At 45.9% G+C, this 27,162-nt stretch overlaps 1 protein-coding gene and 1 long non-coding RNA gene across 3 annotated transcripts in view; both read right to left on the bottom strand.

Annotated features, from left to right (window-relative positions):
* Esr1 (estrogen receptor 1) overlaps positions 1 to 1,901 on the bottom strand; it is a 370,708-nt gene extending 368,807 nt beyond the window's left edge. The window contains exon 1 of the mRNA XM_060373532.1: positions 1,556 to 1,901. The gene's annotated coding sequence lies outside the window, so the exon portion shown is untranslated. The remainder of the gene's footprint in view (positions 1 to 1,555) is intronic.
* Positions 1,902 to 5,001: 3,100 nt separating this feature from the next.
* On the bottom strand, positions 5,002 to 25,299 carry LOC132649549 (uncharacterized). Of its 2 annotated transcripts, XR_009588049.1 has the most exons (6): positions 25,172 to 25,299; positions 17,823 to 17,918; positions 15,216 to 15,351; positions 9,129 to 9,194; positions 8,642 to 8,723; positions 5,002 to 5,200 (listed from the first exon to the last, which is right to left on the bottom strand). It is a non-coding gene; the product is annotated as an uncharacterized LOC132649549 (long non-coding RNA). The 2 variants fall into 2 exon arrangements; XR_009588048.1 differs by lacking the exon at positions 9,129 to 9,194.
* Between the last annotated feature and the right edge of the window lie 1,863 nt (positions 25,300 to 27,162).

The raw sequence follows: 27,162 nt of genomic DNA on the forward strand, positions 1-27,162 counted from the left end.
AGGTGGACTGGTCTGAGTTCTGCACTGAGTGACAGGCAGAAATCACTGAAGGAAAAGGCAGTTGCCTGACTTATTGCAGCATACTTGTCTGGTGTTTTATTTTCTTCCTTTACTGTCATGAGTAACAAAACTGAATGACTACCTCCAAGTGTCGAAAGAACACATGCCACCCTTAATGTAACCCTGGGATTCAGATTCAACATTTTGCAGTGTTTCCTGTATGCCCTGTCTCTCACAACTATGTCAGTTTTATTTCTAATTTCAGTGACAAAAAGTCACCAATATTGGGCGTAGATGTGGGCCCAACCTCTACAATCTTACATCGGTGCAAGGCCTAGTGTGGGCCTTCTCCGGATATTATCAAAACAAGAGCAAACACTCGCCTCCTTTTTCTTTCTTTATTTTTTGAGAAACAAGAAAGAATTTTAATGAATAAAAATAGGTGCTGAACCCAGGATCAGAGGTTCCCTCCCTACTGATTTTTTTAAGTAAGTTCAAATGCTTTTAATTGGTTCTCCAACGTCCACACATCCTGCACGTATTATTGTTTCAAATTCAAAACCAAATACGTTTCCCAGTAGCCTTGTGGGTGGAGGTGCCCATAAATCTATTAGATTTGGCCCAAGAGGCTAATTTTAAAATATCTGGCACCCGTGAGCGGCACTTCATGCCACGATCATCATCTTCATTAAGGCCAACCCTTAGATTAAGTTAAAAAAAATTTAATGAATTTTAGCCATCTAGGATTTTCTGGGCGAGTCAGAGAGAACAAACACTGGCAATTTCTTGATCTAGCGGGAGACTTTCCACTACAGGAAACGGGTGGCTTTCCTGTGGCTAAAATGAAAGTATCCTTTTCTGCCTTTTGTAACTACCACGTCACCAACGAGGGGCACACTGTGTGTGACAAAAAAAAAAAAAAAAAAAAAAAAGCAGTCACCCAAACCCACAGGGCACAGAACTTGCCTACAGTCCAGGGGCAACTTCAAAACGAGATGCATTACTAGACTGAACAGCTTTTCAGAAAACCCATCTGCCTCCGGGGAAGATATAAGTGGCTCATTGCAGTCACTTAGATCAGGCTCACGGAGACCACGGCACCGAAGAGTAAGAAACTGAGGTCGTGCTGAGGCAAGTAGGAAGTTAAGTCCAAGCAGGAACTTTGCAGAGTCGCGCACGTTTCAGCCACACAGAATCCCCACGGTTAGACCTGGGACCAATAAACAGACCGCGTGATGGGGGCAGGCAGGCAGCCTGTCAGTGCTGAGGAAAGATAACTGTGTCGACCTCTGACTCAGCTGAACGTGGCCTCCAGAGTGAATTTCCACGGGACCAAGGTCAGGTTTAACATGCTAACGTCATGATAACGTTTGCCAGAAACTTTGTTGAAAAAAAAAATTATATATATCCCTGAAGCGATGAGAGGAGAGAAAATGGACATATTCTCAGAGGAGAGGTGAGCTCTGAGACTCCAGGCTGATTGCACACAGTAGCACATTATAGCCGGGGGCGGGGGTAGCGGGGGATGTAAAGAAATGGAGAAGAAACAAAGTACCTGCTTGAGAAGAATGTCGCCCAAAGACTGCCGTCTTGCGCTAGAGCATGGCACAGGAGGGGGCATTGGCCTCTCCTGGCGGCACAGGGCTGCTGAGCGTGGAGCCTTGTGTTTTCAGTTTGGGTAGGATCCGCTCCGAGGCTGCCGTGACCATGAAATTAGGAAACGCGGAGAGCCTGCAGCAAAGAGCTAGCACCACCGCTTGACCAGGATTGGAAACTGTCCGGGTCGCGGCGGAGCCCTCCTCTCGCCACCCAGCTCTCGCCGCCTTTGCCTGCAGCCAGATGTTTGCAGAGGACAAGCCTCCGGTGGAGCTAGCCGAGACTTTTTTTTTTTAAGGCCATCCAACCCCATTTTCTCTTTGCTTGCAATAAAGCTCAAAGTCTAGACGGGCATGCTGACTTGGAAAAATAAAATAAGAAGGCGCCCTTTTCGCGCATAAACTTTCCTCAGCCAGAGTGAGGCCCTGCTGAGGTGTTTCTTAGGTGAAACTTTCCCTTTCACTCCGCGGCGGCTGGCAGCCCTATCACTGATTAATGAGGGTCCTCATTTTGGAAACCTGCTGGGCTTAGCCCGCACAGACTTTGAAAGCCTGCAGGTACATGAGCCTTCTGTAAATAAACTGTTTGGCATTTCCTGCAGCGATTTACAAGTGTACGGAGCTTGCGGATATTCTGTTGGCGTTGGAACTTTAATCTTGCTTGTTTTGTTTTAGTGAGACAAGGTCTCCCTCTGTAGTTCAGACTGGCCTTAAACGCTCAGCTACCTTCCTGCCTCAGCCTCCCAAGTGCTAAAAGTACAGGTACAAGGGAATGTGACAGGCTTTTTAAAAACTTATGTTTGTTTTCTTTTTCTTTTTTTTTTTTCAATTCAGAGACAAACGCGCTGAAGTAAAAATATGAGATTAAAAATATTTTAAATTTCTTTTCCTTTTTAGTACTAGGAACCCAAAACTTTGATGTGCTAAGCAAACACCCCTAATTTTTTTAAACCATTTGAAATTTTAATAATTTCTAAAAATCTGTTGTGTTTTATGTAACATGTGCTTTAAACGATGGATTGTTGTTTTATTAGCTTTTTATTCTGCTCTATAAGTCTGAGAAGGAACACTTTTCTGGGAGTAAGAATGGCAGTAAGGGGAGGCAGAGGCAAGTGGATCGCTTTGAGTTCGAGGCCAACCTGGTCTACACAGCAAGTCCAGGACAGCCAAGGCTACATGGAGAAACCCTGTCTCAAAAAAAAAAAAAAAAAGGCAGCAGGCAAAACAGCAGAAGAGACCTTCTGACCACTTCCTCAATCCTTCTACAGGGACACTGTACATGCTGGGTAAGAAAAGCCTCTCAGAACTGACAGAGAGGAAAAAAGAATCTAAATGTCTCATAACAGATGTGCTACACATTTTTATAATAAATTACCTTAACTGTCTTCATTTTTCTATACACTAGTGAGTTTGGCCCTAAAATAACTCAAATACACAAACGTGTCTGAATTTAACTCCCCAGACTACATGGAGTACAGTACATGTTTTGTTTTAATCTAACAAGCATTAAACTCAGTAGGACTCATTTATAGGAGGAATTATCACAAAGCCTAAGCACGGCAGAAATGGCCTTAGCTTTGTTTTTATCGTGATTTCTGGTGAAAGGTACATGATTCAATAAAATGTTTTGAATAGTTCAAACACTTTAAAAGCCAAGTGCTTTTCCCCCAAAATTAACTGAATCACTCCTTTATGTGATTTGCCAGGATGGATGAATCACACTTTCAAATAGCATTTAGCTACCTGTTAGAATCAGTTGTGCGCATCAATACAGAGAAGAAAATTACTAGGGCAGGAATTCTCAAAACAGAATACCCATTGAATTCAGAAGCAAGTGTAGATTATTTCCTCTGTGTGGAGGAGATGTATGTGAGGGCACAGGGACACAGACGTGTGTGGGTGCACACCTGTGGCCAAAGCAGGTCACTGGTGTCTTCCTCTGTTGCGTGCGCTCCACATGATCTCCTGGAGACAGATCTCTCACCGACTTGGAAGCTCCCAAGGCTGGGTGGCCAGAGGTGGAGGCGACAGACAGACAGACGTGCTGAAATTACAGGGACATGCAGTCGGGCCCAGCTGCTTACGTGGAGATTCAAGCTCAGGTCCTCGGGCTTGCAGAGCAAGCAATCTCATCCACTGAGCGGTCTCCCCAGTCCTGTCCTTTTCTCTAAAAGTTACACATTCGCGATATAAAAACATATGGCTGGTGTTAAGGGTCACTTATAGTGCCCCCTTTGCATTCAGGACTATGCTCCCTTATGTGGGAAAGAATGAAAATAACAGCAATGTCCTCCGGATGAATGCAGATGTCCAGTGTGTTGGGTACAGGGCTCTCGGGACTTTCTGCAGCCCACGGAGGCAGGCGCTACTGAGGGAGCCGTGGATGCTGGACTCACCCTGGTTAGAGCCAGTATTCAAATTCAGGGTCCATATCAGGCCTCCATGACAAAGTGCTCTGCCGCGACTACTGAGCCAACTCAAGAACCACCCACGGGCAACAGGCATGGCTGTGTCATCAGAAGACGCAGAAGACTCAAGAGTAAGATCAGCTCCATCAGGCTGGCGTGCCACCTCAGAACCGTTCTGCAGTTCAGCCTTCCACAGTTCACTACAGACAAAAATGTCTGCCAGGCCCAGGAGTCTTCTCTGAGGCTGACACTCCAAACAAGGACCATGCATGGACATAACCTACATCCCCCCTGCTCAGATGTAGCCCATGGCAGCTCAGTGTCCAAGAGGGTTCCCTAGTAATAGGAACAGGAACTGTCTTTGACATGAACTCATGGACTGGCTCTTTGGTCACCTCCACCTCAGGGGGGATCAGCCACAGAGGAAGACAAAGAAGCCAGTCCCGATGAGACCTGATAGACTAGGGTCAAGATGGAAGGGGAAGAGGACCGACCTCCCCTATCAGTGGACTGGGGGAGGAGCATAGGAGAAGAAGAGGGAGGGAAGGTAGGATTGGGAGGGGGTGGAGGAGGGGCTACAGTTGGGATACAAATTGAATAAACTGTAATTAATAAAAATAAAATTAAAATTAAAAATATATCTGCCAGGACCAAAACATTGTTTTAAAATATTTTGTGTTTTTCATGGGGCAAAAACTCTCTTTTGAGTGAAAAAAAGTCTAATTAAACTGTATTCAACAGTATTAGACTGACTTGATAATGAACAACAAATAAGAAAAGAACTCTGTAACTGTAGAAGCAGAATAGGGCATAATTAAAACAAATATAGGACAAATTAAGTCTCTTCAATACCATGCAAAGAGAAGCTGCGTGTCTTCCTGATTTTTCCACATACATGCTTCCACATGAAAACTAATACCTAAGCTTTCATCAGAAGCATGCCATCCATTACATCCTTATTAAAAATGAGAGAAGGCCAGGTACACCCCCTCTTCATGTCATACACTTTATTAAGAAACACCCAATAATGAAATTGTAGAAATTTTTCTAGGTTACAACCTTGGTTTTTTGATACATTCTACTATTTCAAAGGTAGCCACTAACAGCCCAGTTTCCACAGCAAAAGAAAGCAGAAAATTGGTGTAGTCTGTCTGGGTCATTCAAGTAAAAATCTTGCTGTGATACGGGTGATTCAGGCTAAAAGAAAAGAAAAATCAGTTTTTTATTTGGAGTGTGTGCTTTTGTCCAAAACCCCAGATGATAGCAGATTCTGGGACTCAAATATATAGGTAATTGCCCCAATTCTCCATTTGTCCTTATTAACAAAGATGCTTCCACCGAGCGCTACTCAAAAACTCTCAATTCCACCACACTGGAAAAGTAGCCCTGAATTTCTGGTTCTTCTCGTGAAGGGAAATTCAAATTGAGATCTCCCGCCTGGGCATAGCAAGGAGTACCTGACCAGCCATTTTGCTAAAGAAATTGCCCTGCCCATAGTCCCTGTTGCCTGGACAACCAAGTGAAGTCCCGATAGCTCCCATCTCCCACCTCTAATTGCTAATAGGCCACCATTAGTCACCTAGGGGTACAGGGGAAAGCGGCCCACCTCTAGCCTGGCCAGTGATGGTGCACGGAATCTAAGATACCAGAATTGATCATGAGGACTGTGATTTGAATGTAAAACCTTCCCTCCCAAGCTCGTGTGTGGTCTACAGCCACTGGCACTAGTTAGGGAGGTTGTATACCGTTTAAAGGTAGGGTGCAGTTGGGGAAAGCAGGTGGCTGGAATACAGGCCTGTGGGTTGGAGCTGAGTCCCAATTTGGGCCTGAGTTTTGCTTCTTGAACTCCAGTGTGTGAGTAATTCTAGCCTCATGGTCCTGTGGCCATGAACTGCACCAACCCTTTCTCCTCTGGATGGATTGGACCTATTCAAGCCATAAGCCAACACCAGTCTTTTCTACCTTCCCTCGTGTATTCTGTCTCAGCAACAAGAAAATTAACTAATATAATGGTTAACTACACAAGGCTCAAGGGGATATGAATTTTCACGCTTCAACAGGGTGGTGGGACATCTTGGAATAGAGAAGACAACACAGGAAGCAAAGACTCCTGGTAAGTGGAGTTATCCATGGCAGAGGTTAGTGGGCGTGGGGCCCTGGACCCACAACTGCATCACTGCACTTGACACACTCACAAAGGTCTCAAGTTCTTCAGGAACTGTTAGCAGCAGGAGGCGAGGGTTGTCCTCTCCCTGGATCTCAGGTGCTGAGCATAAAAGCCACAAAACCCAGAAGTTGTGCTTTCAGTGTTCCAGGACGAGGTGGGGCTGGCAACAGAGCTATGGAACGGCCAACATCCAAGGCGGCTGTCTGCCGTCCTCCCGAAACATTAAAGCTCTAACTTTATCTAAGGATAAAGACATGCTCTCTTTCAGGTGGGAGTGGGAGCTGTCTTCCTTCAGAAAATAGCTTGAAAAGACTTTGGGAAAGATCAGATTCAACCTTACACCATCCGCAGAAAAGACTGTGAACACAGAGGACAAACACGTATCAAGCAACAAACTCCCCATACCAGGAAATTATTGTGGAAAGTTTTCTGTTAGGGTAAATGGGCTTTCATGGTTATAGAATCACATATAGGATGATTTACAATAAAAAAAAAAAAAACCACTGTACGCTCTGTGCAAAAATAGCCCTAGGGGCCCAGAGAGATGGCTCCTGTTGGCCTGAGTTAAATCCCCAGGTCCCACACAGGTGGACGGAGCAAACAAACTCCCGTGAATAGTTCTCTGACGCACACAGTAAATGAATAAATGCAATTAAAGTTTTTCTTAAATAGTGCTCAGACCTCCTCTGACCTTCCCAAACCCTCCCTCTCTAAGCTCCACCCTCTCTGCTTCCAGTTACACAAACACAGGCATCATCACAGGCCTCTCTGTGGAAGGCAAGGTCACAACTACGAGTCAGAGGACGGTGACTCGAAGCCTGGTGCTGTAGATCTGGCCAAGGGCCCGTGGCTGGAAGTGCACGCGCCCCAGAGCTGCACATGCTAACAGTGTGCCTCTTCTGGGACGTAGCACCACTTTCTAAATTACTGTCTTCCTATGGATTAGTGCGGCTCAGTCCTCAGTAGAGAAATCTCTGTGTGTGGTGCCTGGCAGATAACAGAAACTCACAACTGATCCAGCAGCGAGTATGTGCCGCTGGGATACTCAACGGACAGACAGCTCTATCGCACTGTCTTCCCTGAGCTTAGGGACCATCACAGAGGACAGGGGCCGATTCCAAGAGCCGAGGTCCAGGAGACTAGAACTAAACAGTGTCTTCTGAGCACAACAGGACAACTGGGCTCCTGAGCTCATGGCACCTGGCGTTGCCTACACAAGATCAAGGCAGGCACTATTCTGGAGTGGGAAGGGATTCATGAGGCTTCCACCGGTAGCTGAAGAGCTATAGGACAACTGACAGCTTCTGGGTCAGATCTCTTTAAGGGTGGGGCTCCTACTAGGTGGGCCACACTCCAGTGGATGGCCCCATATCAAGAACTATGTGAACCACACACGTGCAGTCAATGGGTTATTAAAATTTTATAGGACACAGAGTGGGTGGACTAGGACCAGGAGATGGGGAGTGGAAAGAGTTAAGGAAATATGAAAAAAAATAATTGTAAAAACTTCCCAAAGAATTAATAAAATTATTTGTTAAGGAGGAGGAGGAAGAGAAGAAGAAACCAGAGAAGGTAGCTCTTCCAGCAGTTTTTTTTTTTTTTTTTTCAGCAACTACTACGTTTACTTCTGGTGAGAAAAAAAAATGTTACCAATTTCACCCATGGATAAGGTGCTATGCTCATGAAGAAATGATTCTTAAATGCAGCACAGATTTTCTAAATAGAGCTAAATTCAACTGATCGAATGCCAGATCTCAGTCAAAATGGGTGCTGTTTTCCAGGAAAAAATCTATCTGTGCACCATCAAGAGCTAAGAAAAGCCTTGCTCCTACTTACAATAGGAGTTAGGGGTTGGATGGGAAACGACTGAAGCATATACTCCGCTGGAAGTGTCCGGCACCCAGGGCTTAGCAGCAGGAGAGTCCCATCCACCTTAGTGACTTTGCCTGGCATCAGTGTAGACACCCTTGACCTAGCAGCGCGGGCGACTCCTGGAGCTGGGGGTGGCCGCACAGGCAAGTGCTTGCCGCGTAGGTGTGAGGACCCAAGTTCACATCCTTAACTCCCACATAAAGAGTCAGGCAGGACAGCATGCCTGCGATCCCAGCCCTGGGGAGGCAGCCCCACAGGTCACTGCGGCCTGCCCGCAGCCATGCTGGATCACTGACCTCCAGGTTCGCAGACAGACCCCGTGGTGTTGAGTGAAGCTCATATGTTTGGATGCTTAATTCCTAGTTGGTGGAACTGTTTGAGAAGGATTAGGAGGTATGGCCCTGACAGGGGTGTATCCTTATTGGAGGAGGTGTGTCACTGGGGAGGAGCTTTGAGGATTTTTGAAAACTCCACCCCAGGCCCAGTTTCTGGCTCTCTGCCTCAAGCCTGTGGATCAGGTGTGAACTCTCAGCCACTGCTCCAGCACCAGGCCTGCCAGCCCACTGCCATGCTCCCCACCATGATGGCCATGGGCTCACCTTGTAAGCAAAGCCCCAATTAAATGTTTTCTTTTAGAAGTTGCCTTGGTCACGGTGTCTCTTCTCAGCAATAGGAAGGTAACTGGGACGAAAATAAGATAGAGATCAGTCACCTGGCACACACACATTCACACAAACACATACACAACAAATACACACACAAAAAAAAATTAGAAAGTTACACCAGAGCTAGCACATAACATCTAAATTTCACAGTAATAAGTAAAACTGGGAAACAAAGAACAAGGATTTAGATGACTAAATAATCTAAGTGGGGAATGTGCATAAAATGTTTGATAATAAGGGTCCAGCTTTGTGTATGAATGGGTTCAACATCATCTTCCAATCACTCTATCTGATTACTCATGTTGACAGCTCTGCTTTATAAACCTGCTCTGCTCTGTACCCCACTGCTGTGCTCTCTCTGCCCTCCAAGACAAACACTGACATGGTAGTTCCAGGGCAGTTGGAACCCCTAAAATCATACCTGGACTTTGGGTATGTATTTTTCTGCAGGAAGAGTCTTGAAACCTCATCAGATCTTTACTGAAGACTACAGAAAATTAAGAACAAAATAAACAAGCCTGTCATTTAAATTAAAATGTTATCATGTGTGTTGTTTCTTCACAATTAAAACAGACAAACAAAACAAAACAAAAACCTCATGAGTCCTGAAGTTCAGGATGAGCACCACATGTGGATCCAATTTGTCCCTCTCTATCACACCAGAAAAAAAATCACATCTGAGGAAATAAAGACGTGGTTGTAGGCCTTGGGCATGGAGCGACGCCAGCCTCTTCTTGGAAAAATCAATGGTGTTATCTGCTTTTCTCACATATGAACACAAAGGAAGTAAAATGAAGATGAAGGCATTAACAGACTGATAAACAGGCTAGAGAAAGGGCTACCTGGGTGTGAAAAGATAGTCAGTGGGATGTCCGATGCACACACAAGGACACAGGCCTGAAATCTGTATTATAGTTTCCCTAGGGAGTGCCAGGTGGGTGAGGGATGTATCTGTGAGGGATTGTGACTTCAGACTTTGCCCTTTCCGTGCCTTCTGCAAGGCCCTCTCCTGGGGAGACATCACTTAAGCAACAGATTCCAGGCTTCAAACTAAAGCCGCTGGACTAATCACAGCAGAAGCCTGGCTTCCCCGCATTGAGATTATCAATTAGTGTCCTGGTATAATCCATACTCTAGGTGGACACAAAATGAAAGCCTGGCTAGGGTCCCACTGTGGGTCACCACCCAACAGAGTGGCCAGTCCCTCAGGAACATGGGAGTGGAGAAAGCAGCCTGGCCTTGAGTGTGTGTGAACTATTTACTCAGGGAAAAGTAAAAGAGAGAAAAAAGAAAAGGGACAGAAAAGGCATGCATTTGCACTAGCAGGGAAAGGGTTAGGTTATGTAACACTGCAGGCGAGGAGAATAAAGCCTATTTTTTTCTCTTTTTCCTGGAGAAAGGTATTGTGAAATAGTCCAGGAACAGCTTCCAGATTCAGTCCTGGGTGCTTCTCCAGCCTTCTGTCTGACAAGGTCAACAGTCAGAGCCCTGAGAATGGCCTTGGCGACCTAGCCGGCCGCACTCATCAGAAGCACTGGGGTGGGGCTCTGCCCAGGTCCTCTTAGTTGTTTTGAAGCCACTTCTGTCTGCTAGTGCCCAGGCCTTCATGCTGCCTTCCACACTCAGCACAACTGTAGAAAGAATCATTATTTTAGGGTCTACAAACACACCAGCAAGCCAGAAGTAGGAACAAGAGTAAAATTGTGATGTCCACACAGGACAAGGACAGAGGGGTTATCACCCTAGGATCTAAGTAGTGAGTGAGGACTGGTGCTGATTATGTTTAAGGGGAAATGAGAAGTTTAGGTCCAGACCAAGAGGAGGGAGCAAAAGAGATGGGTCCCTGACTACTGTGAGGAAAGTGACCTGAAGCCACCCAGGCAATCAGCAGGGGAGCAAGCAGGTGAGACTGTAAGAGGATAGCTGCATCCCCCACACTTGAGAGGATGAGGTAGGAGGATTGCCATGGAGGTAAGGCTAACCTGGGCTTCAGCGTGAGACCCTGTCTCAGACCAAAACACACAAACAAACAAACAAACAAACAAAATGAAAAACCTAAGAGCATCTAGCTCTCCCATACGTGGGGCGACCAGGATTCAAGGCAAGACCCAGCCACAATGGAGCACAGTTCATCTTTTCAACCAAAAAGCACTTATTGCACACCTGCAATGTTCCAGGCACCATGTTGTGTGCATGAAAACAAATGAAGAGCCAACCTTGTGGGGTTTAGATTCCAGTAGAGCAAGGGTAACACACATTGTTAGGGATTTAAAGCTTATATCCCCCCCCAAAAAAAATTACATGCATGCTGAAATCTCCAAACTCTCAATAGAGGGTACTGACAAAAGGCTGGGTCAAGAGGTGGAGATCTCCTGAAGGATTGGTGTCTTTGTGAAAAAGGGTTATTGGGGTTCCTCTGGTATGTAAAAACACAGCAAGATGATTTCCAGGAACCCAGAAAGGAGTCGCCATGAGAACCAGACCATGCTAGTAAATGGGTGGGCCTTCCAGCTTCCAGAACTATGAAAGACAGATTTCCACCTTTTAAAGCACCTAGATTAGGACATTGGTTACAGCATCCCAAGCTGATTACTATAATAGCCAATCCATAAGACAGACATGGCCAAATGGTGACGGTGATGAGGTGAAAGGAAGCATGGGATGGAGACAGGAGGGATGGAAGGAGTAAATATGAGACACTGGTGACTGGAGCAGGCAGCATTGTGGGTGAGGAGCAAGTAGCCATCTGGGAGGAGGATGGTTTTGGGTGTAATGACCCAGAGTAGGAGCAAGTGTGAAGACCACAGAGTCCCAGCAGGAACCAAGAGGAGGTTGGTGTCACTGCACTGTCCTAGCAAAGGGAAGACGAGGACAGCTGTAGAAGAGAAGCAGGGACATCAGGTCACATGAGGACTCTCAGGCCATCCTAAGCAGAATGAGTGATTTTTGTCCTGAGTCCCTGAGAACCAACAGAAGCTTGTGAGCAGGAGTGATCTGCCCTGTGTTTGAAAGCACACCATACTTGATTAAGACAGACTGGGTGGGAGGGAGCATGGGAAAGGGCGAGAGCAAATGAGGACGCTGCAGTAACTCGGGTATCTCATGTCATTCAGGCAGCAACCATGGTGGCCTCAACTATTTCTCATAGTTCTAGAGGCTGGAGGTCCCAGGCCAAGATGCCAACATCTTGTTGAGGTTAAGAGTCTCCATCTTTCTGCTGTAGTGTCGGTTATCAGGGAGCATGGATAGGAAGCTGACTAGGAGCCAAGAGTTCTAGTCTCTTCTTATGAGCACACCATCATATTCCTCTCCTTCTAAAGGTGCCACAATCAGAAGTTGTAATTTTCAACATGTGAATTTAAGAAGGCCCCTAGCATTTGGACACAGGACCAGACAGGAGCTTAGAGAAGAGGAGGGGTGGTAAGTGGTGGCCACTTCTTACATACTCTATACATTTGAAAGACAGAGCCAACATGGCTTCTGACAGACTGGATGCCCAATAAGAAGGAAAGAGGCCAGGGTGATGCCAATGATCTGACCTCCAGAAACCATGACATGTACCAGACACCAACAGAGACAGGAAAATACCCAAAATAAACAGGCTTAAAGGAAAAGAAGTTTCCAGAATTTAGTTGTAGACCTGCCAAATTTGAAGAACCAATTAGACAACCAAATGGAGATAAATCGTTAATTACCAACTAGTGGAAAGAATTGGGGCAAACAAAACTTTGGGGTTCATAGGTACGCAGATGGTGACTCCCACCTGGAGGCACAGGACTATCACATCCTTACCACTTGTCTGGCCCTGACTACCCCCAGCCTCCTCGACCTGAGGCTGTGTCCCCATCACTGGCCTATGCCTGGGTTTGCTCTCAATGCCTCTCTCATCTTTTTTACCCGCAACACATTTACTTTTCCTGAGTCCCATTCTCTCAGGTGCTAACAGCTCTATACTAAATTCATGACAATAGCAGGCAAGCAGGTGCAAGTTACATTAGCAAAGCCTATCTGTCCACCCACTTCTTTCCAAGCCTGCACGAGTGAGTTCTTTTCATGTTGGCTGGTTGTGACTGCACACGCTGGTGTGTACACCAAATAGGTTGATGCAGTGGGGTCACGAGTTCAATAAGGACCATGTCAAAAGAAAGAAGCAGGTCATACCCGGGATACATATTTGTATCCCTCTAAATCACATGCGAGAGGACAACTCAGAGGCTGAAAGCTATGCCGTCTGGATAATATACACATGTGCCCTCCCTACTCAAAAATCGCCTCCTCACAAGTGGCTCGGCACCTTTGAACAACCTCTACTCCAGGTTTAGTAAAGGCAGTCGTAGGCCCATCTTCTGCAGCTTCCCTGAGCATCTTCACACTACCTTGAAGGATCCAGAAACCCAACTGAAGAAAGACGTTATTTGCTTGTTTGTGTATGTGTTGTTTTATGTGTGAGTATTGGCCCGTATGCACATATGTACACATGTTCACCATGTATGTGCCTGGTCCTGGTAGAGGCTGAAAAGATAACCTAGAACTAGTTACAGGCAGTTGTGAGCCGCCACGTGGGTGCTGGGAACCCAGGTCCTCTGCAAGACCACCAGGCGCTCTTAACCAACCAAGCCATTTCTCCAGCCCCTAAAGGCTTCAATTTTTAAAGACGGTGGGAGTCAGGTAGCATGAAAGCAATGCCAGAAGACATGGCCCAGAAAACTGTATAAAATCCACTGATGGCAGTTGGCCCAAACAGCTGTGTGGAAGTAGGCTGAGTATCTTTTTGTGTTACTGTCTTAAAATATCCTAGCTAAAGCCACTGGATGAAGGAATGATATATTTAGGCTCAGTTCAAATGGTGATGCCACAGCGGAGGGGAAGTTGTCATGAAGCAAAACAATATAGAAGTCCCGGCAGTGGGGGCTGGAAGCAGTGGATCATATTTCATCTGCAGCAAGCAGGAAAGGGCCTATGAGTGCTCAGGCTCAGACAGTCTCCTCTTTTTTGTCCAGTCCTGGACCCAAGCTCGAGGAATGGGGCCTCTCTCCCTCAGTGTGGCTCTTCTCGCCCTAGTCTAATCAGGATGAGCCTGCACAGACATGTTCGGAAGGTAACCAATGGAAATAAATCCCCCACAGGTGTGCCTGGAAGCTTGCCTCCTAAGCGATTCCAGATCACTTGGCTAGACTCCTTCCCCAGAGCCACACAGAAAATGCCGGTTTCTGATGGTTCTCAAGTCTGCCTGTAGCCTTAAAGAGACGTCAAAATGTCTATACCTCATCCACACTCTCAGACATTCAGGTCTCTGGGAAGGGACAAGGTATTAATGTTTTTAAATCTCCGTGTGGTTCTAACACGCAGGGAGAGGTGAAGGTAGTTAGACTGAACTCTTCTTTTTTAATTTTGTATTAGCGTTTACTTCATGTGTGCGGCTGTCTTGCCTACATGCATGCCTGTACACTGCGTGGATGTACGGTGCCTAAGGCGGCCAGAAGGGGGCGTCAATCCCCTGGAATCAGAGTTACAGATAGTGGTGAGCAGCCATGCAGGTGCTGGGAATCAAACTCAGGCTCTCCGAAAAAGCAGCAATGCTCCCAACAACTGAGCCATCTCTCCAGCCCCAGGTTCACCCTTCCTAGCATTGCTAAAAACCTGTTCCGTTGAGCCCCATCAAAACAGACCGTGACGTCACTGGATCCTCATGTGGCCGTTTCTACACACCTACTTCCTGCTCCTTTGATTCCTTTTTTTTTTTTTTTTTTATGTTTTTAACCTGTTCAATAGCACAGCTAGAGAGAATGTGTGAATTTTCATTAGTCAAACACGACTAAGTCCTAAGAATCAGTTCAGGCACCTGAGAAAGTAAGCTGAGGCAACACAATATTCCTAATCCATCCCCAGCCCTCCTCGCCCTGAAAACTGAGTTGCAGAAATTACACCAGTTTCTCAGCAGGAGTCTATTATCGACAATGTGGATAAAGAGGTAAACAAACAAACTCATGTTCATTTCAAGCCACTGAGAAACACAGGCCAAAAGGGAAAAAAACAATCAACCTTTGCCAAGTCAAAAAGAACAGAACCAGCGGGGGACTGGAGTTTCAGACTCAGCTTTTGAAGGGTATTTCAAACAATAGACGGCAAACGCTGCTCAATCGTGCCAACGGCTTACAAACAAAACAGCAGAACAATGAACGCAGAGCAGTGGCCAGCTAGAGAGATCCCCGCAGAAACTCCACACACCCTGGACTAATTCCGTGTTCTCTTGGCCGGTAACATGCGCTCCTGCCCGCACCCACGCCAGGAGCCTCCCCAACCGGGAAACCACTCATGTGTCCTGACTATTTGTCATTCTTACACAGGAAACAGTCTTGAAGCCTTGCCAGAACGCAGTGTAATTCCCACTGTCCAGAAAGGGAAATCAAGGCAGGAAGAGGTTAATTGCCCTGTTAAGAAAGTGGTAGCTGAACTGTCTGGGACTCCAGGAAGACGAGCTGGGCTCCTGGGATCATGGAAACCAAACCTATTTTTCCCAGGCGAAGCGGTGGTCACGGTTGGGTGTTCTGTAGGCCAACTCGGACACTTGCTCGTTTGCAGAACTCTTTCCTGCACTGTCTTTGCTTTTCTTCCTTCATACTCTGCGCCAACTTCCAGGTTGTCTATAAAATGCAAAAATGGTTATAATTAGCTCCAGGGAACTGTCCAAAAACCTCTTTCTTCTCCTAGGATTTGGGCAAGTCCACGTGCCTTGAGGTAAGGCAGCATCTGCTAGAATCTGGGGTGTGCTTCCTGCGGTCTCCCTGGTAAGGCAGATTGACACGAGTGGGGAGGGGAAGGCGAGGTGGGGTGCAAACGGGGGCTCTCCAGAATGCCTTCCCATGAGGGGTGCTAAATTCAACGTGTGAGGGTGCCAAGTCAGGAGGCTGCCGGTGTGTTGGCTCGGCTAATTAGCGCGGTTTGAAAATAATTACGATAAGACCACACGTGGCGCGCACCATGTTGCAAGCAGTCGGAGCTCAAAACTGCATGTCTTGAGCGCGTGTGAAAAATGATCTAGAAGACGGACTACACCACCAGGCCCTCCGGGATCCTGATTGTGTCAGTGTTTGATAACGGGAACAAGAGCCTCCTGGTGGTCGGGCTTTCCCAGCCTCAGGTCATGTGCAGCCACTGCCTGTGGAAGATCCAGCGGGACTGAAGAGGGACCTGACCCAGTGGAGACAAAAGGAGCTTTAGTGAAGCAGGCGGGCTCTCCCCTGCTTTTCCTGCCTCTGCTTTCAGCACCGTGTTCTTAGAGTCGCACACACATCTGTGGGCCATGTACTCCGCGCTGCTTCAACTCCCACTCCCGGTACATTCGGACCTCCGCGGCGTTTCTCCTTCTTCACCCACTTCTCAGCTAGAACTGAAGCCCCACTCCTCCTCCTAAGTCACTGTCCCTTCACCTGGGACTCCAAGGACAGACGCCTTTCCATTCCCTAGACCGCAGTTGGCTCTCTGCTGCCCCCACCTGGTCCATATAAGAATCTTCCTGTGGAAATCTGACAAAGCTTCCCCCCCCCCCTTTTTTTCTTTTTTTAGTTATATTTTTATTAATTACAGTTTATTCACTTTCTTCCCACCTGTAGCTCCCTCCCTCTTCTCCACCAGTGCCCCTTCCCCAGTCCACTGATAGGGGAGGTCCTCCTCCCCTTCCATCTGACCCTAGTCTATCAGTTCTCATCAGGAGGCTGCATTGTCTTCCTTTGTGGCCTGGTAAGCTGCTCCCCCACTCAGGGGGAGGTGATCCAAGAGCAGGCCAATCAGTTCATGTCCGAGACAGTCTCTGTTCCCATTAGTAGGGCACCCACTTGGACACTAAGCTGCCTTGGGCTACATCTCTGCAGGGGTTATAGGTTATCTCCATGCATGGTCCTTGGTTGGAGTATCAGTCTCAGAAAAGATCCCTGTGTCCAGATTTTTTGGTTCTGTTGCTCTCCTTGTGGAGCTCCTGTCCTCTCCAGGTCTTACTATCTCCTCCTTCTTTCATAATATTCCCTGCACTCTGCCCAAAGTTTGGCTGAGCCTCAGCATCTGCTTTGATACCCTACAGGGTAGGGTCTTTCAGAGGCCCTCTGTGGTAGGCTCCTGTCCTGTTCCATGTTTTCTCCCTCTTCTGTGATCCATCTTCTTTGTCTTTATGAATGAGGATTGAGGATCTTAGCCAGAGTCCTTCTTCTTGATTAGCTTCTTTAGATGTACAGATTTTAGTATTTTATCCTATATTGTCTAATATTCACTTATGAGTGAGTATATACCCTGTGTGTCTTTCTGATTCTGGGATACCTCACTCAGGATGATCTTTGGCAAAGCTCCCCCTTTAAATCTATTGTCTGAGTCCTGATGAGATCTGATAGGCTAAGGTCAGATGAAAGGGGAGGAAGATCTCCCCTATCAGTGGACTGGGGAAGGGGCATGGGAAGAGATGAGGAAGGGAGGGCAGAATTGGGAGGGGACTACAGAGGGGGCTACAGCTGGGATACAAAGTGAATAAATTGTAATTAAAAAAATGTTAAAGAAAAAAATCTAGTGTCTGGATTCCTGAAGGCAATTTGGATTTTGCTGATTGACTTTCACTATAACCCGACTTAATTTGTGGGTCCCAGATTATTCTTAATGTATAATGGCAAAATTATACTACAAAGAAATGAGCTGTGTCAGGTAGCACCTTGGTTGTTTTAATGGTGGTGGTGGTGGTGGTGGTTTGATTTTTTTTGTTTTCATAAGTGGAAAATGGTGGTGGTATACTTAGAAAAAATTTTAAAACCCTAAAATTTGAAAAAAAATAATTTTTCAAATCATTAGGAAAACATAAGTTAAGCTACTTATTTCAGAGTCATAATAATGACATTTTCCTCTCATTCTACTTCAAATACCCTGTGGTGGTAATAAGAGAGTTTAGGGAAAGATGACAAGGGAGAAGGAGGAACAGGAATCATCTGGAACTCCCCAGACACTTAGAAAACTTCTTAGAATACATCTCAGCAGCTTAGCCACAGCCCTAACCACATAACAGCTTGTCTTAGTTACTGTTCTATCACCATGACCAAGGCAAATTATAGAAGAAAGCGTTTAATGAGGGCTGGCTTACAGTTCCAGAGGGTTAGCGATTATCCTTGTGGTGGGGAGCACGGCAGCAGGCAGGCGGGCATGGCGCTGGAGCGGCAGCTGGGAGCTTGTATTTTATCTGAAGGACAGAAGCAACAAGGGCAGAACTGGGCCTGGTTTGGGCTTTTGACCCTTCAGAAGTCACCCTCCCCGCAGTGGCACACTTCCTCCAACAAAGCCTTGCCTCCCAATCCTTCCTGAACAGTCCACCAGCTAGGAGCATACAGGCCACGCTGGTTCAAACCACCACACTCCACTCCCCCATAGGCTTGCAGCCACATCAGAATGAAAAAGAAAAGCATTCAGTCCAGCTTTAAAAGCCGCCATAGCCTTTCAAAGTCTCAACACTGCTCAAAAGACTTTTGACTTTTGACTTCTGTGACCCAAGGCAATCTCTTAACTGTAAATATCTGTAAAATCAAAAGAAAAATTACACTCTTCCACCATACAATGGTACCGAATATACCTTGCTATGTCATAGGGGAGAAGAGGGAGCGTGGTGAAGAAATACTAGAAATACCAAAGAAATACTACTAGAAATACTAGAAATACCAAAGTGTGACTGAAACCCAGCAGGGAAACTCCAGACCCTGCAGCTCAGTGTCTGGAGTCAAAGGCTCTTCGGATCTCCCATTCTTCCAGCTTTCTTGACGGTAACACGCTCCTCTCTTGTGGTTCATGCCCTGCCTGTGGCAGACCTTGGCAGGTGTCCCCAGGCTCCCAACATCTTGGAATCTCCAACCCAATCCAGACTTTACCTTCACAACTTCAGGAAATGCCTTCTCTAGGCCTCCATGCAGAAATTCCACGTTCTTGGCCTCGGCAGCTTTCCTTAACTAAGGAGGAAGGCTCCACAGCCTGTTACTCCTGTATCTTTCTTGATAAAGCCAGAACTGACAAGTTTTTCTGCTTACTTGAGAGGGAATCTGGCCCTCTTCCTCAATCACATTTGCATACACTTTGACTTACATAGATGAATTTTAATTCCGAACATGGCTGTTCTGGCAAGAGATCACATCCTCTAGGTCTGTGTGATCCAGCTGGAACATAAACGCACCTTTAATCCAGGAGACAGAGTCGAGCAGATCTGAGTTCAAGGCCAGCCTGGTATAGAGCAAGTGTCAGGTAAAGAGAAGCTTATGTCCAAGTGTGTTGCTACATGCGTTTAATCCTCACCAACAGGTTAAGTTAATTTATAGAAGGAAGCAACCATGTTTGAAAGTGATCTCAAACTGAGTGGCAGAAACAGGAGAAAAAAACTCCTTTTACAGACTTATTGATGGTTTCCTTTGCTACAAGTTTTAAATTATCTGGGTGGATAAGAGATACTGCTCCCTTATTTTAGTTTCCCTCAAGCCTTTCCATAAACTTCTCATCTCTTCGAGCACAAAGTTTCACTCCAACATTAAGTTTCCATGCTTCTCCTTTTCTGCTCAAACTGTGTGTCTTATATTTCTTTTTGCCTTTCTTTCTCTTTTTCCTTATAGTTACGCACAAGAGTGACCACTCATGACTACACGATGCAGTCAATGCTAAACTGTTAGAGATGTTCTCTGTGGTTGATATTAGTCCAAAGCTCTTCAGTTTAGCCTCTGGCAGATGTTTTGAATAGGGACAGAAAGCAGCCAGTTTTTGCCAAAATATCACAAGACTCGTTTCTAATACTCTGCTCCTCTGAAACCTCTTGAGATGGGCCTCCACAGTAGACATTGCTCTCGAGTTTCTACCGCGATGACACATTAAGGCCCACTTACAGCATTTAACCGCTTTCCTGGTCCAGAGTCCACATTCTACCAATAAGCAGCATGATCAGGCCTGTCACAGCTATATGCCATTCCCTGGCACCAGCTTCTGTCTTAGTCACTGTTCCACTGCCATGACCAGATGCTAAACCAGGGCAACTTATAAAAGAAAGTATTGAATTGGGAGCTTGCTTACACTTTCAAAGGATTATTCCATGATCCTCATGGTAGGAAGCCTGGTGACAGGTGGGCATGGCCTGGAACAGTAGTTGGACACTACATTTTACCCACAAGATGGTGGCAGAAAGACAGCAAGACTGGGCCTGTCTTGGGCTTTTGAAACCTCAAAGCCTACCCCTACTGACAGACCTCCTCCAACAAGGCCACACCTCCTAATCCTTCTTAAACAATCCACCAACTGGGAACCAGATATTCAAATGTATGAGCCTGCAAGAGCCATTCTCCTTCAAACCACTACTTCATTCTACCTGAAACAGTCGCCAGAACCTAAATGTCTGACCCATTCAGCTCTCCTTCACAGGCCCTGGTGGAATCACGTCACCAATAACACCCCAGTTTGTACATGTTAAATGAATCAATGTAACAAAGAACACTTTATAAGTCATTCAATGCATTCTAAGTAGCTGCTATTGGGAATAGACAGATAATTAACATCCTTTTGTTGTAATAGGCAGATACTCAATAGTGTGTGTGTGTGTGTGTGTGTGTGTGTGTGTGTGTGTGCGCATGTGTGACCTTTGTAATCAAGAAAACTAAAAGCAATATTCCAATTATCTTGAAGACAATCTGAAAAAGTGGCTCCGGACCAAAACCTAAGGACACGAAAAAATTGACTCCAATTCTGCTTTAAGATATATAAAAACAGGAACTGGAGAGATGACTCCATGCCTAAAATACACACACATATATATATGTATATTTATTTGTATATATATAATTTAGCTTCTAGCAGCTGTTTTGAACAAGGGAAGAAAGCAGCCACAATTTTTGCCAAAATATCACAAGAATCATTTCTAATATTCTTCTACTTTGAAACCTCTTTTTAAATTTACTTTTTATTAGTTTATTCACTTTGTATCACAGCTGTAGCCCCCTCCCTCATCCCCTCCTAATTTCACCCTCCCTCCCTCATCTCCTCCCATGCCCCTCTCCAAGTCTACTGAGAGGGGAGGTCCTCCTCCCCTTCCCTCTGACCCTAGCCTATCAGGTCTCATCAGGAACTGGCTGCATTGTCTTCCTCTGTGGCCTGGTAAGGCTTCTCCCCCCTCAGGGAGGAGGTGATCAGAGAGCCAGCCACTGAGTTTATGTCAGAGACAGTCCCTGTTCCTATTACTAGGGCACCCACTTGGAGACTGAGCTGGGCTACATCTATAATATAAGATAATCATACTAAAATCTGTACACCTAAAGAAGATAAGCAAGAAGGAGGGCCCTGGGTAAGATGATCAATCCTCACTCAGAAAGGCAAACAGACACATTGGAAAAGAGAGAAAACAGGTAACAGGACAGGAGCCTACCACAGAGGGCCTCTGAAAGACTCTATCCAGCAGAGTATTAAAGCAGATGCTGAGACTCACAGCCAAACTTTGGACAGAGCTCAGGGAATCTTAGGAAAGAATGGGGAGACAGTAAGACCTGGAGGGGACAGGAGCTCCACAAGGAGAACAACAGAACCAAAAAAATCTGGGCCCAGGAGTCTTTTCTGAGACGGGTACTCCAACCAAGGACCATTCACGGAGATAACCTGAAACCCCTTGATATATGTGTATATATACATATACATATATCAGTTGAAGAAAACCAAAAAAGAATAAAAACAAATTTAAAGAAATTGGAATGAGAAGTTGAAAGAAAGATAACAAAAACTAGAAAGGAAAAGTAAATTTGAGCACTTCTGTGAAATGAATGATAGGGAATAAAGAATTAAAATGTACAAAATTAGGAATAAAAAATAAGAGTTTAAAAGAATTATATAGGTAGACCTGGGTCCATGGCAGAGGAGGAGAGACCAGCCTGGCAAGCCTCCCTAGAAAAAAATAAATTACTAAAATTGACCTAAGAAATTATGAAAAAAGTTGAGTAGATGAATCATCATAGCGAGCAGGGAAGGCTATTGAAGAAGTGTCCTTGAGGAGGAGCCAAGTCCTGTCTCACACAGAGGGAAGACAGTGGCAAAGGCCTTTCTTCCCCTCAGACCCCAGAGTGGAACTGCAGCTCTGACCTCCCCTCTCCCCCTCCCCTCTCCCCTCTCCCCTACCTGAAAGCAGGTTTCCTGACAACCTGGCCCAGCTGGGCATTATGGGAACCGTGAAGACCCTCGACCCAGAGCTAGCACCAGTACAGAGTCAGGCCTTGGACTGCTTCCTAACATTCCCACTGGGTGCAGTTGAACCACTCTGCCTGGATTTCCCAGCTGGGAGAACCAAGAGCAGCCTGGGGGCAGGGGTTCCTCTGGGTAAGTAAAGTAAACGGGAAATGCTTGCAAAGACTTAAACACCACGCTGAGGTGATGGCGAGGGCTTAGACAGTAGAACCAGGGGTGGGGCTGCAGCTAGCCCTAGGAAGTACACCTGAGGAAAACAGCAAGAAGCACCCAGAGAGAGAGTGTCAGCTTCCAGGTTACACGGCCATACTAAGAAAATCTCTTCTCCAACTCTGTAAAAAGCCCCAGCCCTTTTCACTATGCCAGTTCCTCTTGGAACTAACATCTCACTGAGAGCCATTCTATGCCTCAGTTTCACCCTTGTACTCCTTTACACTGGTGACAAAGAGGAATTGACTCACAACATTTGGAATATACATGCAGACACATACACACAGACAGACAGACATACTGAACTAATGTAAATTAAGGAGATTTAAAACAGCTGGGTCAGAACAGAAACCACCTGTCTCATCCCATAGTCTTTGTCTCGGCCACCTTTTCACAATCTTTCTTCCACAATCAAGCCTCACCATCCCTCCAGGGTGACTTATCTTTTGATGCCCTTAGCCTTTTGCCCAAAAATGTGTTTACTGGCTTTGCCTTCCGGACAAACATACACATGCAACAGTGTGCGCATGCAGACAAACACCTCACTCCTTTTAGATCAGACTTCCCCATAACTGAAGAAACAGGCTTATTTCTGAAGCTATCCTAAATAAGCTTGCCTTGGCTTCTTGGAGAAGATCTGTGGGCAAGTTTTTCCTGCTGTGGGCTGTCTTACGCCCCTGCTCTCTCTCAGGTACCTTTGCCCTCTCTCGGGCGCCCTTCAGGGTGCTCTGTGAACAGTACCGCAGGAAAGCGCGGTTTGACTCTCAAGGTCTTTGGTGTGTTTAGGGTAGCATTGTTGTGTTCTGCAGTCTCAGATGACCGGAGTGAGACCATGTCTGGATATATCAACTAGACGTCTCCCTCTCAGTACAGACGGGAGGGCCCCGCATTCCAGGGAACAGTTAGTATCAGGGCGACTGTGACTACGGGGCCACCACGATGAAAAAGGCCCTACCGTCCTTCACAAAGCTGACTTGCCGGTGGGAAAGGAGGCTAAGAAACAACTGTGATGAAATTTCCACATTATGATGTATAAGGAGTGGCTTCCCAGGGGATGGAGAGACAGCTCAGCCATTTAGAACCCCAGTTGTTCTTGCAGAGCCCAGACTTGAGTCCCAGCACCCGCATGGTGGTTCACAACCAGCTGTGACTCATAAAACTCCAGTTCTAGGCCAGCCACATGTTATGCATACAGGCAAAACACACATAAAATGAAATAAATAAATCTCGTGGACCTCCCTCTCCCCAAATAACCACAGGAAAACACAATGCCCCTTGGGGCAGTAGCAGATGTCATGCATAAGTGATCAGCAAAAATGAGTCAGCAAAAAACATAGGCGGAAGAGAGCCTCACTAGGCCTGGGACAGGGAGCAAGGCCACGTGCCCATCTGCCTCACTTTTTGTACACATGCCTTAGCTCTCAAAACGTGAGGGAGGCTGAAGACTCCAACTCTCTCTGCAGTTACACTTCCGGCTCACCTTGATTCCTGACAGCATTTCAACTCTTCTTCCCTATTTCACATCTCTTCCTTTCCTGGCTTCCCTGTCCCATACCCTGTCCATCGACCATCAACACCCTCACTCACCTGGTCTCCCCACCCTGTCTCCTTCTAGTCCCTCCCACTCTCAACTTCCCAGACAGCCTCTACCTACCCGGATGGGCAAGTAACAGTTGGGTCCTTTCACCTTTCTGATTTGAAGTATAGCAGGGTAGTGGGAACTGGGCTTCCAGCTCTGCTGTGCACTCATTCAGTTTACAAACAACTGGGCCGGCCGTGTGTCTCCTGGAGGAAGGGGAGGCCTAGGCAGGGTAGGTGGGAGTTAGCAGCCAGGTGAGGTCTGCTTCTCGGTGGAAGCACCCCAGCTTCAGAAAAAAACAAAACAAAACAAAACAGGGGCTCTCAAGGGGCTATATTTACCCGAGGACCACACTGGTCCCTGAAGGTCAGTGCAGGCCACTAGAGGAGACAAGCACCCGAAGGCTGTGGAGGCCTGCAAGCTCAGAAAACAGAATGTGCAGGTTTCCCCACAGTCGGGATGCTTTTTTTTTTTTTTTTTTGAGACAGGGGTCTCTGTGCAGTCTCGGCTGTCCTGGACTAGTTGGGGTTCTTAACCGTGAAACACTCTTTAAACCTTAAACTTTAAAGGTCTGATTGATTGTGAGAGCGGCTCAAGAGCTCATCTCTCTCCTTTCTCTCCAGCCTTGTAGCTTCATTTTCTCAATTCTGACGGTGGGGAAGGAAGCCAATGTCTGTTATCCTCTCTAAAAGATACACCCAAATCTAAGATTTGAATTTTCTTTCAGTGAGGCTTTTCTTCCGTGCTCCAACCTCAAATCAATTTCAGAATGCCAGTTGCTTATAGCAGATACATTTCAACCATTTTCTTTTAAGAGCCCAGAAAAAAAGGCGGTTAAAATTAGCCAATTTCTTCTGGTCATTCTCATTGTGCTAATGGAGTTCTTCTTCCCAATAATTCCTTAGTCTTTCAATGTAATTCTTTATACCATGGCAAGTAAAATGTAATTTTTAAATGATATAAGGAAGTTTGAAGGAAATAACTGTCCAAGAGATTGAGGCAAAATGAAATGAAATACAATACTTAAAGTGATTTGAGAGGTAGAATAGCACAAAATTCTTGTGTCTGTCTCTGGGGTAATAATTTGAGATAATGTCTTATATCCCTAAAAGAGAATATGGATAAAGAATGAAATCAACTCTTTCTATGCCGTTGCACTTCAGGAAAGTGTGGCAAAGCATCATGTGTTAGTGGCCTTGGGGCGATTTAGACCCCCCCCCTTTTTTAAGGATTTGAAACTTTTTAAAGTCTTGGCTCGGGAAAAGGGAGGGAAGATGCGAGTAGGAGCGGGCAGCAGGGGCTCTTGGCGCAGGGCGCTCCCAGCCTCCCGCCTCCCGTGCCTTCAGATCCTTGACCCATCGGCAAGAACAATGGGGGTGGGGAGCCTCCTTCACAATCTACCAAATTAACGTTGATTCTGCCTTGATTAGATACCATCGACATTTGCGCCCACCAACCTTAGCATCAGGAAAGGGAGCGGGCGCAGAGGGAGACCAGTCTAGAGCGAAGGCTGTGTGTCCACAGAGGCTTTCGCTGGCTCGGGTCTGGCCCCTCACAGTTCTGGGATCCTGGGCTTCTGACTGCAGAGATCAGAATGCTGTAGTATCTCTTTAAAATGGACTATCTGAAGCCAGTTTAATGACGAAATTAACCATGATTTACAGCTTGTGACAGACATTTCTAAAAAAACAAACCACTTAAAAATTCAGCTGGATGAAGTTTAGGTCCAGGTCCGGTTCCCTGTGACCTCGCTCTTTCTCTGATCCTTGCCACCCTCTTTTCTTGTTTAATGGAGGAGGCTCCAGGCCAGGAAAAACAGAGCAGCCTGTAGCAGGAAAGTGCATGAGCTTGAGACAGCTGTGAGCAAAAAAACATAAATTGTAAGCCAATGCCCCACAGATACGCAAATGGAGTCCGAAGCGTTCACAAAATGATTTGACTATCACACCTGGTATTTCAGTCAAATTAATAATAATAATAATACTAATAAATGTATTTTCTCTGGGAGGGTGATCTGGCACATTTCCTACCCACTTAATAGTCAGAGGCAGTAATTTGGAAAGTACTTATTGTGTAAAACCCAAACTTGTCATACTGATGAAAAAATAACGTATTGTCCCTCTTCTTCAAAGACCATTTCAAGACTCTTTGGGGCCCTTCTCTCCTGTTGCCTTCCCAGTCTAGAAAATGGAAGAGCTTGGGGATTTTCTTTTCTTTTTCTTTTTTTTTTTTTTTTAAGGATCAAAAGCAGAAAACAACAGCCACTTGGCTTCTTTCCTAATGTTCATGGCAGATCACAGTCTAGTGCAACAGGGAGGAGATAAAACACTGAGCTTGGGAATGGGAAATTTAGTTTATTGGTGTTTAAACTCTAAGAGGAGAGTATCCTTTGGGTTAAATTTTTTTGGTCAGGCAGGTGCTGCGTGTATCGGCTTGTCCGGTGTCCAGTCAGCGACCTTTATCAGATGGGCCTCACTGCAGCACCAAGATTTTGGCAGGTCATTCTATCAGAAATAAATCTGGGCTTGAGAACTTTCTTTCCCAAATGCAAACTTGTCTTTCCGTGTTATCTGAGGCATCATCCTCATCCTAACCAGTGTGATTTTACTGGTTACGTCTCCCGTGGTCATTTTTCTGTAAGCTAATGAGTATGTTGTTACAAATAATAACTTAAAAATTATGTCAGTATCAGAATTACTTCAGATCTGTTGTTTAAGTTACTTGAAAACGTGGTGTGTTTGGTTGTGGGGTTTTTGTTTTTGTTTTGTTTTCTTGTTGCTATGATAAACTAACTGGATAACTTAGGAGAAGAAAGCTTTGGCTCACGCTCTGAAGGGATAAAGTCCATCACAGCGAGGAACACATGGCAGTGGGCAGCAGGGTACCACAGTGGCGGGTGCTCTGGTTCTCGGCCTCCTTACATACCAGGAAGCAGGAGCAGCGCTCCGGCAGGAAGCAGGGCGAGTCTATAAAACCTTTAGGTCCGCCTCCAGGGACCTACTCTCTCCAAAAAGGCCACATCCTAAAAGCTAAAGACCAGGAATTCAAACACACGGGAGCATTTCACATCCAAAGCATGACACGGGGATGCCTTGCTTATTAGCAGGTCCATTCTCCTGTGTCCACGTCCACCTGATAGAAATGTGGATTTTCAGCAAGGGTTTCTCTACAGAGCCTATATTTTCTGACTTCTGTCTCACACTTCCTTGAGCCACCATCAGCATGTGATGTGACTGGTACAACAAAGGGTTAATTCAGAGGGTGGGGCAGCTGTTGAAGCACATCCAATAACCCTCATGGAATGGAATCCCTCAAATACAGGGTCCTAGACAAAAGGAAGCAAAACACTCCCTGAAAAAAAAAAAAAAAAAAAAAAAAGATCCTATATCAAACAGAGCTGAAATGAAAATTCTGTGATGGTCGTTTTCTTTCAGATTCACCCCATTAT

The sequence above is a fragment of the Meriones unguiculatus genome, chromosome 20, assembly GCF_030254825.1.
Source record: "Meriones unguiculatus strain TT.TT164.6M chromosome 20, Bangor_MerUng_6.1, whole genome shotgun sequence".
Taxonomy (NCBI): Eukaryota; Metazoa; Chordata; class Mammalia; order Rodentia; family Muridae; genus Meriones; species Meriones unguiculatus.